At 36.8% G+C, this 17,664-nt stretch overlaps 1 protein-coding gene across 4 annotated transcripts in view; it reads right to left on the bottom strand.

Annotated features, from left to right (window-relative positions):
* Window positions 1-17,664, bottom strand: part of glceb (glucuronic acid epimerase b) — a 113,506-nt gene that overhangs the window by 59,069 nt on the left and 36,773 nt on the right. For all 4 annotated transcript variants that reach the window (XM_030122841.1, XM_030122834.1, XM_030122849.1 and 1 more), the window contains one exon: window positions 5,067-5,158. The gene's annotated coding sequence lies outside the window, so the exon portion shown is untranslated. The remainder of the gene's footprint in view (window positions 1-5,066; window positions 5,159-17,664) is intronic.

Raw genomic sequence — 17,664 nt, 5'->3', positions numbered from 1 at the left:
GAGCGTTTAAGGTTTACACTGAATTATTTTAGGATGAAAATGTCATATGAACTTTACTTTTGAGAACTTTGAAATTCTTGCAAAAAAATTGACATTAATGTTTTGTCCATCTGTGACGCAGTGGTTTGATATTCTTCATTTAAAAATATTTGAAACTAAATTTTGCCCTTTGAGTATGTTTCCGATGGCATTTAGACTTTTCCAATTATGTGTAATATTTGTCTTAAACTTGTCTGGTTCAAAAATTTTGAATCAAAAAGTAGTGGGCTGTCCATCTGTGACACGCTTGACCTCGCCCATTAGGAAACCTAATTTAATGCTTTCTATTGCCCTTTTTAATGCCACTTTCAACAAATTTAATGCCCATGTCCAACTGCAGATATCGTTTATATATATATATATATATATATATATATATATATGTATATATATGTCACAGTAGAGATTGAAATCCAGTAGGATTCCTAATCCTACTAGGACAGATAGGAATTTTAGTTTGTCCTAGGACAAACAAAAAATTCCTATCTGTCCTAGTAGGATCTGTAATCCTACTAGGACAGATTGAAATTTTAGTTTGTCCTAGGACAAACTGAAATCCTACAAGAAATTAGGATCTGAAGATTGGAATTCCAATCTGTCCTAGGAGAATTTACAATCCTACTAGGACAGATTGTAATTCTATTTGGAAGTGGGATCTGAAGATTGGAATTTCAGTCTGTCCTACGATTTCGCCATCACTATTCCAGCTGAATTATTTTCATATCTTAGATACAGTATATGGCCCTTCAGCTGAATTATTTTCATATCTTAGATACAGTATATGGCCCTTCAGCTGAATTATTTTCATATCTTAGATACAGTATATGGCCCTTCAGTTGAATTATTTTCATATCTTAGATACAGTATATGGCCCTTAGGTCAATACACATTGTAACCAGGATGCCAGCCGTCCTATCTGGTCCAACCTTATTCAATGGCCGTTTGTAACTGTCATTGGTATGTAAATGAGACACATTTGTATTCAGAAATCGGTAGAATTTGAAAAACGTACCTGTAAACAACCCGTTGCCATGGCAACATACAATTTTATTATTATCTAATTGTTGCCAAGCCATTCAGAAAATGTACGATGTTAAAGTTGGCATTGGCATTTTGCTGCCCCCTGGTCTAGATGGTAGGGTTAAAAGTAAAAGAAACAACAATATTCTTACAAACCATGATTTTATTCAGAATTTACACAGACTTTGAATCTAATATTCTATAGCTAAGCTTCAAAGACTTTTTCTAAGACTTAAATGTGCTGCATACTACTCACTAGTTAAGTGACAATAACCTTAGTCTATAGTACTAACTTCAAAATTTCAAACAAGTAATACTATAGAGGTTTTGTCAGTTGTTTTTTTCTAATACTTAAAGGTGCTACATACAATTCCAATCTTCAGATCCCACTTCCAAATAGAATTACAATCTGTCCTAGTAGGATTTGCAAATTCTCCTAGGACAGATTGGAATTCCAATCTTCAGATCCTAATGTCTTGTAGGATTTCAGTTTGTCCTAGGACAAACTAAAATTTCAAACTGTCCTAGTAGGATTACAAATCCTACTAGGACAGATTGAAATTTTAGTTTGTTTTTGTTTTTAGTTTAGGAATTTTAGTTTGTCCCAGGACAAACTACAATTCCTATCTGTCCTAGTGGGATTAGGAATCCTACTGGATTTCAATCTCTACTGTGACACATATATATATATATATATATATATATATATATATATATATATATATATATATATATACATATATATATACATATATATATATACATATATACATATATATATATATATATATATATACATATATACATATATATATACATTATAATATATATATATTACATTATATATATATACATATAATATAATATATACATATATATAAATATATATTATATATACATAATATTATATAAATACATATAAACATATACATATATAGAGACTATATAAATACATATATACAGTCTATATAAATATATATTATATATACAATATTTAATATATATATATATTATATACATACATAATATATACATATATGTATACATACATATATATATACATATATGTATACATACATATATATATATATATACATATATGTATACATACATAATATATATATATATATAATATATATACATATATATACATACATATATTATATACATACATATATATATAAATACATATATACAGACTATATATATATATATATATTATATATATATATATATATCATATACACACACACACACACACACACACACACACACACACACACACACACACACACACACACACACACACACACACACACACACACTACCAGTCCACAGTTTGGACTCACCTTCTCATTTAAATGACATGAGATGGACCACAGATGGCCAACAAGTGCTCAGCATCACTGGGAACTCCTTCAGAACTTTTGGAAAACATTTCAGGTGACTTCCTCACAAAGCTCATCCAGAGAACGCCAAGAATGTGCAAAACAGTAATAAAAGCAAAATGTGGCTATTTTGAAGAATCTAAAATGTATAATATGCTTTGAGTTACTTCACACTTTTTTTTAACTACATAGTTCCATATGTGTTCATTCATAGTTTTGATGCCTTCACTGAGAATCTATAATGTAGTCATGAAAATAAAGCAAAACCAGGTGAGTCCAAACTTTTGACTGGTAGTGTGTATATATATATATATATATATATATATATATATCCATCTAGTTTTTTTTTTTTTTGTTGAGTGGTTCAAACTCTCATCAAACATCAACACAAATGGTCCTGCCTTGTTAACTACAAAAATCAATTCGTTTTTGAAGTGTGGGGCAAGTCCAAATTTTAGAATGTAGCTGGTTTTGTCCTTTCCACAGGTGAAAGATCTGGCTCTGTCAGAATCAGAACACACTGTCAGAAACAACTCAGAGACACCATTGTTGGATGCATAAGAGTGGTGCTGCTCTGCAGTGTTCAGACACCAGAGCACCTACGCGTTCAAAGCCACAGTCCAGCCAAATTCCGCTCCCAGGTGGCTGGACGTCCCCCCTGTCGCCACGCTGCTGGAGGCGGTCCTTGTAGCGGCAGGTGTGGCGGTAGCAGCAGCAACCATTGCTGGTCACGACAAAGAAATTCGGCACAGTTAGAGGTGCGGGAGACTTTTGTGACCAATTTTTCATCACATCTGTCAAACCTCAGTCATATCCTCAGTATCATGAATCTGTTAGTCTGTCTGTCAGTACTCACCTGAATCTCTTGCATTACGGTGAACAGTTTCTTAGTGCCATCCACCAGAAACAAACCCGTGTGTTTACAGAGTTGGGAGGGAACTGGGCATCTGAGGAATTTTGACGCAACATGCATTATGGGAAGCGAAGGCTTGCACCGCCACCTGACAGTGGCAGCGCGAGCATATGATATATGGATGAAACACAACGCGGAAATGGCTGAAACACAGAAACGGCTGGAGGAATATGCATAGAGTGAAAGGAGCTTGTGTCTTTAGCAGCTGCTGCTGCCAGACAGTGGAGCGAACCGGCGTTTCCCACAATGCACGTTGCAACAAAATTCTGAAGATCCCCGAGTTCCGTACTGGCTCTTTTTGTAAACACATGGTTTGTTTCTGGTGGATGGAACTAAGAAACTGTTCACCGTAATGCACGAGATTCAGGTGAGTAATGACAGAAAGACTGACAGATTCATGATACTGAGGATATGACTGAGGTTGGACAGATTTGATCAAAAATTGGTCACGAAAGTCTCCCGCACCTTTAACTGCTGCCTGCCTATAATCGCTGACTTGTGACTGTCTGACAGTATGTGATTTCACCGCATTGACACCCACTGTGCAAAGTTTGAAGATCTTTTTGCACATGCTGCAAAATGCCTCTCTGGGTTTACCGTCCACAGGCTTTAACCAGGTTCTGAATAGTTCCTCCTCCAATCACTTCTACTGAAACTTGCATTTTCCCATTTTTCCAACATTTGCTAATATTCCCTCCACTCTTTGGCCACAGCATGAGCATGCTCACAGCATGTTGCATTCCAAACATCCGGTATTGGGATTTCGTGCACCGGCCATAAACAACAGCCAATTAAAGGGTTCCGCCTGTCAATCATCACATTATACTTCCGATCAAAATTATCAAATGCTTATATAATCAAAATAAATCGTGAATGACAAGTGTTTTTTTTCCATCAAGTGTATTTAACTTTTTAATGCCTCTGGACATCAAATGTAATGCTTTTTAATGCCATTTAAGGCCTTAAATTTTGCAAAATCTATTTCATGAGTTTTAATGCTTTATAATGACCAGCAGAAACCCTGTATAATGTCTCTGCATATGGTAAAAGGACTAAAGTGGGGGTGGGCAACCTGCGGCTCTTGGGCCCTATTCAAGTGGCTCCATGTACCCATGTCAAAAAAACATATGGAAATGAATTGCACTTATTTTGTAAGGGTTTTTTTTAGTTTGTTTTTACACATTTTGCTATTATTGTCACAACCATAAAGTCATTCTGATGTTATGCAGTTAAAAACCTAGACTACACTCCAAATTAATTTAAAAAAAAAAAGTACAAGTAGTAGTAAAAGTAGACTACATTTTATTTCATGACACTGAAGGTATTCGTTTGTATTATCCATTGCAAAAAAAGCCTTCACATACCAGTCGATTTTTGCTGAACAATACAATAATGACAAATGTCAGTTTTCTTTAGTGTAGTTCTGTAATTTCTATGTAATTCTGTAAATGCACAGAAACTTTGATTTATTCTCCACATATTTTATACAAACTAATTCTAAAGAGATTCTTAAACAGTCACCACATAACATATAAGGACATCTTTAGGCTACAGACAGGTTTTTTTTTTTCTATTTCTATTTCTGACCTAAAATGGCTCTTTAGCTAACAAAATTTGGCCAAGTGTGGACTAAAGGAACCTGAACATACAATAACTGCTCCTTTCGCATGAATCTTGAAGGCAAGTATTAGTGACATGATACTGACCTTTACAGTGTTCACCAAGAAGCTGTGAGCTGCTGGCACATCCTGCAAACATTCACCAGAATCTGCCCACAACTGTTCTGCTACGTCAGTACCTGGAAAATCAACAAACAGCAGCCTGTCAATGACTGGACTCACACAGGAAGACAAATGAACATTATTAGGGACAAGTATTGAGTCAAACATCAATCTGTATACATGTACTCTAATGAAACATTACAATTTTTTATGCATTTTCTTTTTTCTGTTTTTCTAAAACATTTCTGCAGCCATTTAAATTTCATTTAAACTGACCATAAGACCCTTTTTCATTTGCAAGAGCCTTGTCAGCAAACAATAGAGAGCGGTGCAACTCATTCAACACAAGGAAACCAAAGAGATTTTCACTCACCACCCAACACCTGTTATCTGGAAAAATTCTTGTTTCTCATTTACCAATTTCTAGCAACAGCTTACTGCTATTCAGAGTCACATGGAGAAGAAGAAGAGCAGGTGTAGGTTGAACCAGTCCCAGTATGCATCAACTAAATATTAAAACTGACGTCTGGTGGTTCCATCCTGATAACACGTACCACACCTTCAAATGGCTCATGCTTTTTACGAACAGGTTATTTTAGAAGTTTATTTCCTCAAATGACAACCATTATCACAAATTCTAGTTAAACATGTGGCAACTAGTTTTAGTACTACTAGAAGCACATTTCTTTTGAGTTATCACACAATATATAATTACATTATTGGCTCAGTTTACATTTTCAAAGATTTTTTTTTTTTTTTTTTGCCTGGCCAATAACATAATAACCAGCCAATAACATAATAAGTTATAACATTACTGGCCAAAAGTTATGATGTTATTGGTTTAGCAATTTTATTATGTTGTTGGCCTATTATTATGTTATTAGCATATTACATTTTTTAAATGGCAAATTTATTACATTATCGGCCATTATTACGTTATCGGTTGTTATTACATTATTGGCTTCTACAGGGTCTGCTCCAGGTTTCTGCTGTTAAAAGGAAGTTTTTCCTTCCACTGTCACCAAGTGTTTGATCCTGGAGGATTCTGTTGGGTTTCTGTAAATTGGCTTGAGAGTCTGGTTTGGACCAGCTCTCTATATGTAAAGTGTCATGAGATAACTTTTGTTATGATTTAGCACTATACAAATAAAATTTGATTTCATCTGATTTGATGTTTATAAACTATGTATATGGACAAAAATATTGGTACACATCGTGGCTACAGCTTGTAAGATGTCCTGTTCATGCTGAGTTGAGATATAAACATCAATATTTCCTTCAAGTTTAATAGGAGATTTTTCTTCCCAACTGAGATGTGAAAAATGTAGATGGCTAGTTATGGTAGAAAATTATTATTTACGGTCAGAGAACAAAAAATATTTCAGAAATTTAGAGGCTGAACATTGAAAATCATAGTCATGGATTAAAAAAAAAAAATCAATGTTGAAAGAAATTAGGCCTAAGTAAAAACCATCTCTGAGGCATTTTGGAAGCAAAGATAACAATTTAAACCAAACTAACCAATGCAGTGCAATGACATTAACCCCAGTATAAAACTATCATGACATTTGTCACTGTTTTGTAGCCCAGACCCCTGATAGAAGAGAAACGCCTGAATACAACACGTCTCAATACCGTGTCCATATCGTGGATAACTGATTACATGTGCAGGCCAAGCCAACACTAACTTTTTTAAGAGAAACACAATTAAGCACTTTAATTCTTTTTCACTGTGGCTAACCCTAACTCAATAATCCGCATACTTTGACACTGATGCATCATAAATTAAGATGAGGAAACAAATGCATATTTGTAATTACACCCATGATGAATTCATAGGCTTTCTGACAGTAGGGTCATTGATGTACAACCAATCTATCAGTGCAAATATGCATGAGTGACATAGATGCTTTATTCAGCAATTAATCTCACCAGTATAGCTCCAGCTGAAATGGGCTATTAAACTTAAGAAGGTGCTAAATCGCCACATCAAAGAGTGTACATTGATTTTTCCCATGAAATGTGCTTATTGACAAAGCAGTTAATTAGATATTGCAGAAATTAAAGCAGCTCCCATGAGGCTTTTGCATGGGCCACTACAGCACTCGACAAGAAAATGGAGAGGGACAGGGTAAAAAACAATCTAAAAGAAACATTTCACTGTAATCCAGTCTAATAAGTGCCAATCCAAACAAGAGGGAGACTCATGTACTGTCAATGTATTTGATCTCAGAGGTTTGTTTGATATACATTTGAAAGCTTCTCTCTTCAATGCCTCATCCCTGTACTCAGCCAGTTTAAGATTAGGGACAGAACTGAAAATGTAACAGTAAAAAAATGACCGACTGCTGGTGCTTGGCTTAAGCAGAACTCCGTCTATCCCCTCATTAATGCACCACAGCTTGTCTGCCTCACACAATCGAATGCAGAAGATGCAGCGATTCAGGTTTTTTTTTTTTTTCCCATTATCAGATTCAATCCCAGCACTGGCTACAGCACGCCAGAGCAGATAAATACAAGGACAGAACTGTAACATATGTTCAAATATGTGGCTACAATCAGAATAGAAGATCTGAGCAGGATAACAGAGAGATATAATCTATATTTAGACACAGATTTTGTACTTCTGACATCATTGTGTCAGCATTTAATAAAAATAACCCAACAGGAGACTTCTGGATTTCTAATGGTATTTTCAATGTTTATGTTCAGGAACTGAGCCCTGAGATGAACTGGCGACTTGTCCAGGGTGTACCCCGCCTTCGCCCCTATGTAGCTGGGATAGGCTCCAAGCGACCCCCGTGACCCTAGTGAGGATAAAGCGGGTTCAGAAAATGAATGAATGAATGTTCAGGAACTGTATATGACATTTGTATACATCCTGGTTCATCATTATTTTGCAGCCGATTCAAATGTATTTTTCATTGACATTGATAATTTATGTGTCTGCCTGTAATAGCTTTCAACATTAATGACAGGTTTCAAAGACATCAAACTGATTTAAGGCTGCATCTATTAATTATTTTCAGTATTGATTGATGAATTCATTGCTTGTTCTATGAAAACAAAATAAGGGTGAAAAGGTGTTGTGCTAAAGGCCAATATGTCATGTACAAACGCAACCCAATGCTACTGACTCACAAAGGAGGACAGAAGCTAGAGAACATTTTAGAAGATGGACTCAGAAATAGGGATGGGTACCAAATTCTGGACTTTTATTGGTACTGACCAAATTCAGTTGGTACTAACGAGTATTGATTCACGTAAAGTCAAACTGTACCACATTTCGGTACTTGAATGCATCCTCATGTTGCGTGTGTCTGGGAGAGAGTGGAGGAGTGTCTGCCTGACGCGACAACGTCGAGGTGACCACAACAATGTCTGTAATGCTAAATGTAAAGCCAGCCACGACAACACCTCAAACCCCAGGAAACACTTAGTCAAACATGATATACACCTGAAGGCTGCAGAATGTACAATATTCAAAAGTCCCAAAGGATGGTCCCGCACCAGGCACCACCACTGCACCTCTTCACCTACAGCCAGCACTGGGGGAGAATAAGTGGAGAAAATATAAATGTAAAAAAATCAGTGTGGAGGGGGCTTTAGCTCTCACCAGAAATAGTAGATATGTTGGTGTTCCTGAAAAAGAACTGCTGAACATGTGTAGTACAGTTCATGCTAGAGGGAGTGGTTTGTTACCCTTGACCACACTGGCCGCAGGGTATTGTCGTCAGTTGGTTGTCCGTCCGTCCACCCAAAACCTTTGCCATGCACTGATAAGTCAGGCCACTGGGGGCAGTAGTGCACCTGATAAATCAGGCAGAGGGTTTTCAAGTGCGCACATCTTAAGTTTTTAGCTTGCAATACGTTAGTTTAAAAAATGGTATACATGTTTTATTTATTTATTTATATAGTTGATCAACTATTATATATATATACAGGGTGTCCCATAAGTCTCCATACATAGGAAAAATAAACGTTTCTTGACATAAACCATTTTTATTTATATAATATGCTCTATATGACTGCCATTTTGTCAGGAACACATTTCAATGTGTGTCCTCCACTGCTGAAGAACTATAAAGAAGAAATATAAAGAAATACATGTTAGAACCATATACGTATGGAATGTATTATGTCTCCTATGTATGGAGACTTATGGGACACCCTGTGTGTGTGTGTGTGTGTGTATGTATGTATTTATTTATTTATTTATTTTTAATATTGCCACGTTTCCACTACGTGGTATCGGCTCGCCTCGCCTCGATGTTTTTGCATTTCCCTTACAAAAAAGGACCTGGAATCTGGTACCTGGTACTAGTTTTTTGGTATCACCTCCACTGAGGTTCCAGGACTGGGGACCAGACACTAAAACATGACATGTAAACACTGCAGACCACTGATTGGTCAGAGCTGTCTCTGTGACCCACCGTTTTACAAAAAACAGATGCAGAAGTTGACAGTAAATATGTCAGTAGGTTAATCCACATGATGACAGCCTGTAAAACTACACCATGGTTTGTCCAGGAGGTTCAGACGTAAAAATTCAGCATGAGCTTGACGAGACAACACGCAACGAGCAAGTTTATCAACAACTCTGAGCAGGCAACACGGAAGTAACGCACTGCATCGCTATGACAACCAGGTACTGTAAAGTCGTAATGGAAACAGTCTCCAGGAATAGGACCTGGTACCCGAGTCGAGCTGGTTTCACATAGTGGAAACACAGTATATATATATATATATATATATATATATATATACACAGTATATATACTTTGTTTTGTTTATAGAAAAATGACTGAAATAGTTGATCAACTTCATAGTGAAGAGAATTGATCTTTGTTCTTGATTTTGTTGCCCTTAAATATTTCTAAGTTACTGCGAGATTATGTATTAACCTATTAGCTATTTCCCTACAGCTACCCAGAGATACTGTTATGGCAATTCCTGAATGCATTTTTATATTCATTTAACCTTTCCCTAAGTGATTTATCATGATATAATATTATCCTCCGTATTTTGCATTTTTCAGTGTAAATCACACATTTTCCTATATGTAATTCACTGATCATGATCCAAATGGGTCATATCTGATGTCCATGAAAAGATGACTAACTGTGTTTTACAACAATTATTGACATGTATTGATAGGATTAGTGGATCAACAGGTATTAAATATCTTAGATCAGTAGATGGTTTTGGTCACAGCAGCTGTTTGGGTCTTTGAGGGTTAAAAGGTTTGGTGGTATGACCCAAATATATTCAGTTTACTGTCACAGAGGAAGAAAAAAACTGCAACCTACTTGTACTTAAGAAGCTGCAATCAGGATCTCCTAAAACAGATTACTGATTATCAAGGTGTAATTGTTAATAACTAATCAATTAACCCTTGCAGCTCTAGTTATAATGCTGTTATTTTGCTTAACGTGAATGTAGTGCCTGAATTTCCCAACATAAAATTCCACCTTTCGAACACACTTAACAAGTCTGGAATTACTAAGCAAAAACGACTCTGTGTGTACATCCATGTTTGTTAGTGTGTTCAACTGGAAGAGGGCACATGCTGAGTAGAGAATACAGTCAAGTAAAAAGGAAGCAGAAATGTCAGCAGTCTTAATCAATATTCCCTGGCCCCTGTGTGAGTGTACTGGTGCTTCTTAAGAGGCAGGTGTGCTGCAGGCAGATGGAAGAAGAAGAAGAAGAAGAAGAAGAAGAAAATCCACATCAGCCTCAAGCAGCTCACTCTTCCTGGAGCTTATCCTGCAACACTCCTGCCATCAATGCAAATTTGTAGCAACATTTCAGTCTAGATATCTGCTCCCTTCTGAACATCTGGAAAAAGCCTTCTCTTGTTTGAGCCACTACATCCAAACTTGATTGCTATTTAATTTATTCAGCACAGTAAAATGCTCAAGGCAGACCATGCATGCATGCCATTTTCTGTCTCTTACGCTGCTCTTAAACAGTAATCCAAATGCAAGAACCAGATGCAAAACTGGCATGTAAATACAAACATGTACATATATAGAGTATAACTAGTTTGACAATATATTCGTAAACAAGATATCGGCTCACAAAGCACTTCAAAACATTACAAGGACAACAATTAAAGTGCAGGTATGTAAACATGTCGCGATAATTACTATACTGACTTATCACTCAATGAATAAAAATGGGCACGATCACATTTTTAGACTCAATCAAATCTCGATAAGAGCTTGCGGGTTGCGTGCATGCTCAATTACATGAGAGAAAGCTCACATAAAGGCGCTTCAAGTGTGTGTTGCGCAAGACCCAGCTGAAACATCATCTTCCCATACTTCCCATCTACGAGGCTACATCCATGGGCTAACCATGCAGAACTTCTTGCAGAGAGGCGGAGTAGTAAATAAGACAACATGCACTGCACTTGGCAATGGCAGACCGAGAGGAACTAGTTAAAAAGCCACACTCAACTGCTCCCGTGTGGAATCATTTCGGATTCAAAGCAAATGAATGCGGTGAGCCCCGCAATATTAACAATCCAGTATGTCACTCGTGCATGAGAACGGTTGCTACAAAGACTGGAAATACATCGAACTTGAGAGCTCATCTGAAACACAATCACCCTAGCATATATGCGCAAATGGGGGCGAAGAAGGCGACCGCTGAACAAGAAGAGCCTCATCATCACAAATAAAGTTCAATCGAAGATAGGTTTGCCCAGCAGTCAAAATACAAACTTGACATTGTCAAATGGCACTAGCTACCTGATGGTGTTACTCATTACATCGCAAAAGAAATGTTACCGTTCAACACAGATGATAAGCCATCTTTTAGAGAAATGCTGCAGAGGTTTGACAGACATTATGAGTTACCAAAAAAAAACATCTCAGAAACAGTTATACCAGCACTGTTCAATAAAGTAAAAGAGGATGTTATAAATGACATAAAAAACATATCATTCTTCTCAGCAACAACAGACATGTGGTCCAGCTCCAATATGACCCCTTACATGAGTCTGACAATACATTACATTGATGAAAACTGGATGCTGAAGTCAAAATGTTTAGAGACAAGATTTGTACCTGAGAACCACACTGCTGCCATCCTTGCTGAAAACCTCCAGTGTGCTTTAGCTGAGTGGGGACTACAGGAAAGTAAAATGTCCTGTATAACTACAGATAATGGTGCTAATATAGTGGCTGCAATTCAATCTTGGCTGGCCTTGGCTCAGTTGCTTTGGTTACAATCTTCACTTAGCTGTGAGCCATGGCTTGGATAGTGACAAGGATCGCACAACCCATGCTTTGGGACTTTGTAGGAATCTTGTCACCATCTTCAACGTAAGCTGGATCAAAAAGAGAGATCTGATGAAGGCACAGGCAGAAGCTGGTCTACCCCAACACAGTCTAGTACTGGTAAGTGGTGCAATTGAAAAGGTTAATGTGAATTAAGTGGATGTTATTTTAGTTCATTTGATCACTTGCATATGGACCATGGTGCATCACTATTTACTTATTAATCAAAAAATAAATAAATAAATAAAAATATTTATTTATTTGATCTTAAAATCAATATTTATCTGTCTTACAGGATGTAGCCACAAGGTGGGGCAGCAAGCAAAAGATGATTGAGAGAGTGTTGGAGCAGCTCCCTGCCATAAGACGCATCTTGGTTGAAGATAGAAAGCATGGCCACCTCAACCCCACCTGGCAAGACATCTCTGTGTTGGAATCAATAAATGCTGCAATGAAGCTTGTTGCCGATTTCACAGACATTCTTTCAGGGGAGAACTACGTCACAGTGTAGTCAGTAAAGCCAGTTTTAGAACTTATCAAAGGTGATCAACTGGCTCCATGCCCCGAAGATACTGAGCTCACTGAAAACATAAAATGCAACATTTGTAACGTCTTAACAGAAAAGTACAGCTCCCCTGCCACACAAAGCCTATCAACAAAGGCCACCATCCTGGATCCCAGGTATCAGGGGACCATGGAGGATGCTGAAGCCTTGGAGGACACAAAGCAAGAACTTATTGAGGAGCTACTGAAGCTCAATGCAGAAGAAAATAGAGGTACTAGCAGTAGTGAGAGAGGTACAGCTTCTGAAGCCGTAGTTGAACCAGCTCCTCCCAAGAAGAAAAGCCTGAATGACCTCCTTCAAACCAGAAGATCCCAGTTTATGACCCACACCCAGCCTGTACCAGTTAGAGTGCAGGTTGAGTCAGAACTTACCAAATACCTCCAGGAGGAAGCCCTTGATGCATCCTCTGATCCTTTAACATGGTGGTGTGAAAATCAGAAAAGGCTTCCTTTACTTACTAAATTAGCTAAACAATACATGTACATTTGTGCTACTAGCACTAGCTCAGAGCGAATGTTTAGTACTGCAGGCAATATTGCGACACCAAAAAGATCTTGCCTGAAACCCAATAAAGTAAATATGTTGGTGCTGCTAATATGGTCTATTTGAGAGATGTGTCTATGCTCAGATGGACACTGAATAGGCCTACTATTTATTTTCTTTAAAGGATTTATTTATTTAAAAGTAGTTGCTGCTTATTTTATTTTTCAAAAAAATCTGTTATTTATTCATGTTTGTTAAAATACATATAACTTTTTTTTTTTTTTTTTTTTTTGAGAACTGTGAAAGACTTCCCTAGTGACAGTGATTTTAATTTATGCAAAAAGGACTTGAGAAGCGCAAGATGGCACTGTTCCCTTTACTACTTTGTTCCAAAATACTTGATACAAGTTTGCACTTTGTTTGTTATACTGAATGCCAAAGATTCAATAAATGTTCATTTAATTAGATGCTTTAATACTGCTTTTGTATTCATTAATTGCACCAATATTTACTTTCAGTTGCAAGCAGTTTTAAATTGTATTTATCGAATATTATCGTTTATCGAAATATTTTCTGAGACGATATATCGTCCTTAAAAACAAATTAACGGGACAGGCCTACAGGTATGTATTGAAACTCCTCAAATAGAACTCTCACTCAACCAGCTCTGTGCAAAGAAGAGAACCATTTAAGTGCAGGTATACACTGATGTAACACAGATTGAAATAAAACTCAATGGTTTTTAGTGACCGATGCTAGGGACACTAGTGCTACAAACCCATCTATAACCCACTGCACTTATATTTTTCAAATGACACAATCTAGCCTATACAATTCCTCTGAAAAGTACTGTAAATTACAGGAAAAATTAAAATCTATCATCACTTAAGAATCTGAGGTCCCCCAGCCCTAATTCAGATTATATTCAAATATATTTTTGTAAACAAAATGAAGACCTACATCCAAGTAACATATCAAAAAATGGCATATTCAGATTACTCTGAATTACCAGTTGCAAGCGCAACTGCTATCAGATTATTTTAACTACTAATCTAACAGCTATGTCTATTATTATTTTTTATTTTACCAATTTATTACTTGTCATTACTATCATTTACTGATATTCTTACTATGTACTTAACTGCTAAAAATACAGCACACAACTTTCCTTGGGGATTAATGGAATTTTTATGTTGTCTTTGTCTTTTCAACAACAGGTGGACTTTTATAGCAACTGTAAAATGTAAGCGTCATTGAATGGTAATTGAAACAGCTTCATTTTAGTGTGGTGTTTTTCCAGATTGCGTCTAAAAATAGACATGGGCATAAAAAAAATGACAACAAAACAGTTGGTGGATGATCTTATCATAAAACAGCATCTTCTGTTGCCATAGTATTGATTATTGTAGAGCTGCAACCGATTAATCGACTCAAAGTGATCCAAAAAAATCAGTCAACCACAATTCTCCTGAATCAAAGCTTTGATTCCTTCATTTCTCTTCTGTTAAACATTGGTTCCACTGTTGTGTTTTACACGGACGTTTATTGTGACTCACAAAAAAGTTTCAATTCAGGAAAACTGCAATAGAATATTTCCCTTCAATCAATTCAAGACGATTAATCAAATCGGGAATTTTTGCATTCACTTCAAGCACCTAATCGATAAATCGGTTGCAGCTCTAGATTAATGTGACCAATCAATGTTGTAAAAGGCTAAATAGCATATTTACTAGACTAATTCTATCAACTTCAGTATACCCAATTGGACAATTTCACATTTCTTTTTCAACAGGTCGTCACAGGCTTTTTGAAAACCTAAGATACATCCACGACCAACAATGACTTAAACTAGATCCAAATAGAAGCGACAGAAATTGCCTCTCGAGGATGTGTAATAAAGGGCAGTGAAAGCCAAGCAGCACTCCAACTCCTCTTCATGGTGGCTTATCGTGTTACTCTCCAGGCTTAGAAAAACTCTGACACCATTTACACAGTCTTTACATATCGTCCCATTCAATCGACCTTTCTCGAGTAAGGGGTTGACACCTTGCATATGAATCATGGACACCAACTTTATGGCTCTCTCTGTGAATACACTTCGAACATTAGGCTGAGGATATGTCTTCTATGGCAGCTTGACTGGGAATGATATTAGGTCATTAATTATTCTAGTCGGTCCTCATTTGCTGCCATCCTGACACAAGCAGCCATCTATCAGGCCTAGTAGTCTGGGTAAAAAGAGAGAGTGGGACCCATCTGTTGGGCATTCATAATACATCCATTTTCTCTGGGGAGTCAATGGCTGGCCAAACATTGAATGATCACATCACTGATACCAGACTGGTGCCAGCCATCACTGACCATCTGATGCCCAGAGCCACATCCAAGAATACTGAGTCTGCAAAGTGAAGCTCAATTAATAGAGATCTAGAACTGAAGTGAAAGACTAAATGTGACCACTTTTCCATTAAACATTTCATCTTTCTCTGGTCTCCATGTACGTTTGTGCACGCTAACTACAGGCATCAGTTACACAGTTTAAGGTAGAGGCCCAACTTGTATAATAAAGCAACACTTACACAGTAAAACTTCCTAAATAATAAATTACACTGCCATGTAATTGATTGTGATTTTAATCTAAATATCTACAGGGTGGGGAAGCAAAATTTACAATGAACATTTAGTTGTTTTTTCTCAGCAGGCACTACGTCAATTGTTTTGAAACCAAACACATATTGATGCCATAATCATACCTAACACTATTGTCCATACCTTTTCAGAAACTTTTGCCCATATGAGTAATCAGGAAAGCAAACGTCAAAGAGTGTGTGATTTGCTGAATGCACTCATCACACCAAAGGAGATTTCAAAAATAGTTGGAGTGTCCATAAAGACTGTTTATAATGTAAAGAAGAGAATGACTATGAGCAAAACTATTACGAGAAAGTCTGGAAGTGGAGGAAGCAACAAAAAACATACCAAAGCTTTTATTAAAGCTCTCAAATCCAAAATCCTAAAGGATCCAACCAAATCCATGGCTTAAAGCAAACTACCCAGATGGAAATTATGTATGGACACAGGATGGTGCTCCAGCCCACACAGCTAGAAAAATACAAGATTTCTGCAAATCCAACTTTAGCAATTTTTGAGAATCATGTTTATGGCCACCTTCTAGCCCAGATCTAAACCCTCTGGATTATGCTATTTGGGGCGTTTTAGAACATGCTACCAATAGAACATCACACAGCAATGTCAACTTTCTTAAAGATACTATTAAAGAAAATTGGGAGAAGTTGTCACCCGAATATTTGAGGAACACTTGCGCAAGTTTCAGGAAGCGTGTGAAGGCAGTTATTGAGAAAGAAGGAGGACACATAGAATAAAAACATTTTCTATTATGCAAATTTTCTTGTGGCAAATAAATTCTCATGATTTTCTATAAACTAATTGGTCATACACTGTTTTTCAATCCCTGCCTCAAAATATTGTAAATTTTGCTTCCCCACCCTGTAGATAAAGGCAGCAACAATGTCAGCTTTTCATCAAACATTTTTCATGGTCAGCTACTGCAATGCATTACAGCAAGACCAAAAAAGACCATCAAAGGCTTCAGCTTATTCAAAATACTGCTGCTAGAGCTGCAACTGGTGTGCAAAAAAAGATTTCCAATATGTAAAGTACTATATATAAATATGTAAAGAATAATAATAATGTAGAGAAACTTACTGCATGCATACATACACATTAGGGATATAACAATTACTGGTATAATGATAAACCACAGTAAAATTCCCAAGGGTTAGTATTGCCAGTAAAATTATACGCAATTTGTTTTTTGCTTACAAAAAAAAATTGAGTAAGCAATTTATTGAAAACAACAATTAAACAGAAATAGGCAGATCATCAGCCAATCAAAAGTTTAAGACTACAACCTTTAAAAGCCAAAATATGCACAAAAATGTGGATTCAGTGTCATTTTTAGTCAGGTATTCACACTGTCATGACCTCCTGATGTCAAAGGCAAAAAAGCTTTCTCTCTTTGACCATGGTCAGATTGTTGAGCTGCATAAACAAGGCCTCTCACAACACACCATCGCTGCTGAGCTTGGACGCAGTAAGACAGTCATTTTTAATTCCTTAAAAGATCCTGAGGGTTTGCCGAGGGGATGCCAACTGCAGCCCAATAACCATCAGACGGCATCTGAGAGAGAAGGGCTTTAAGAACAAAAAATGTCTTCGAAGGCCTCGT

Source organism: Sphaeramia orbicularis, chromosome 3, assembly GCF_902148855.1.
Source record: "Sphaeramia orbicularis chromosome 3, fSphaOr1.1, whole genome shotgun sequence".
Classification (NCBI taxonomy): domain Eukaryota; kingdom Metazoa; phylum Chordata; class Actinopteri; order Kurtiformes; family Apogonidae; genus Sphaeramia; species Sphaeramia orbicularis.
The sequence above is the reverse complement of the archived record's forward strand: the minus strand, read 5'-3'. Positions and strand labels throughout refer to the sequence as shown.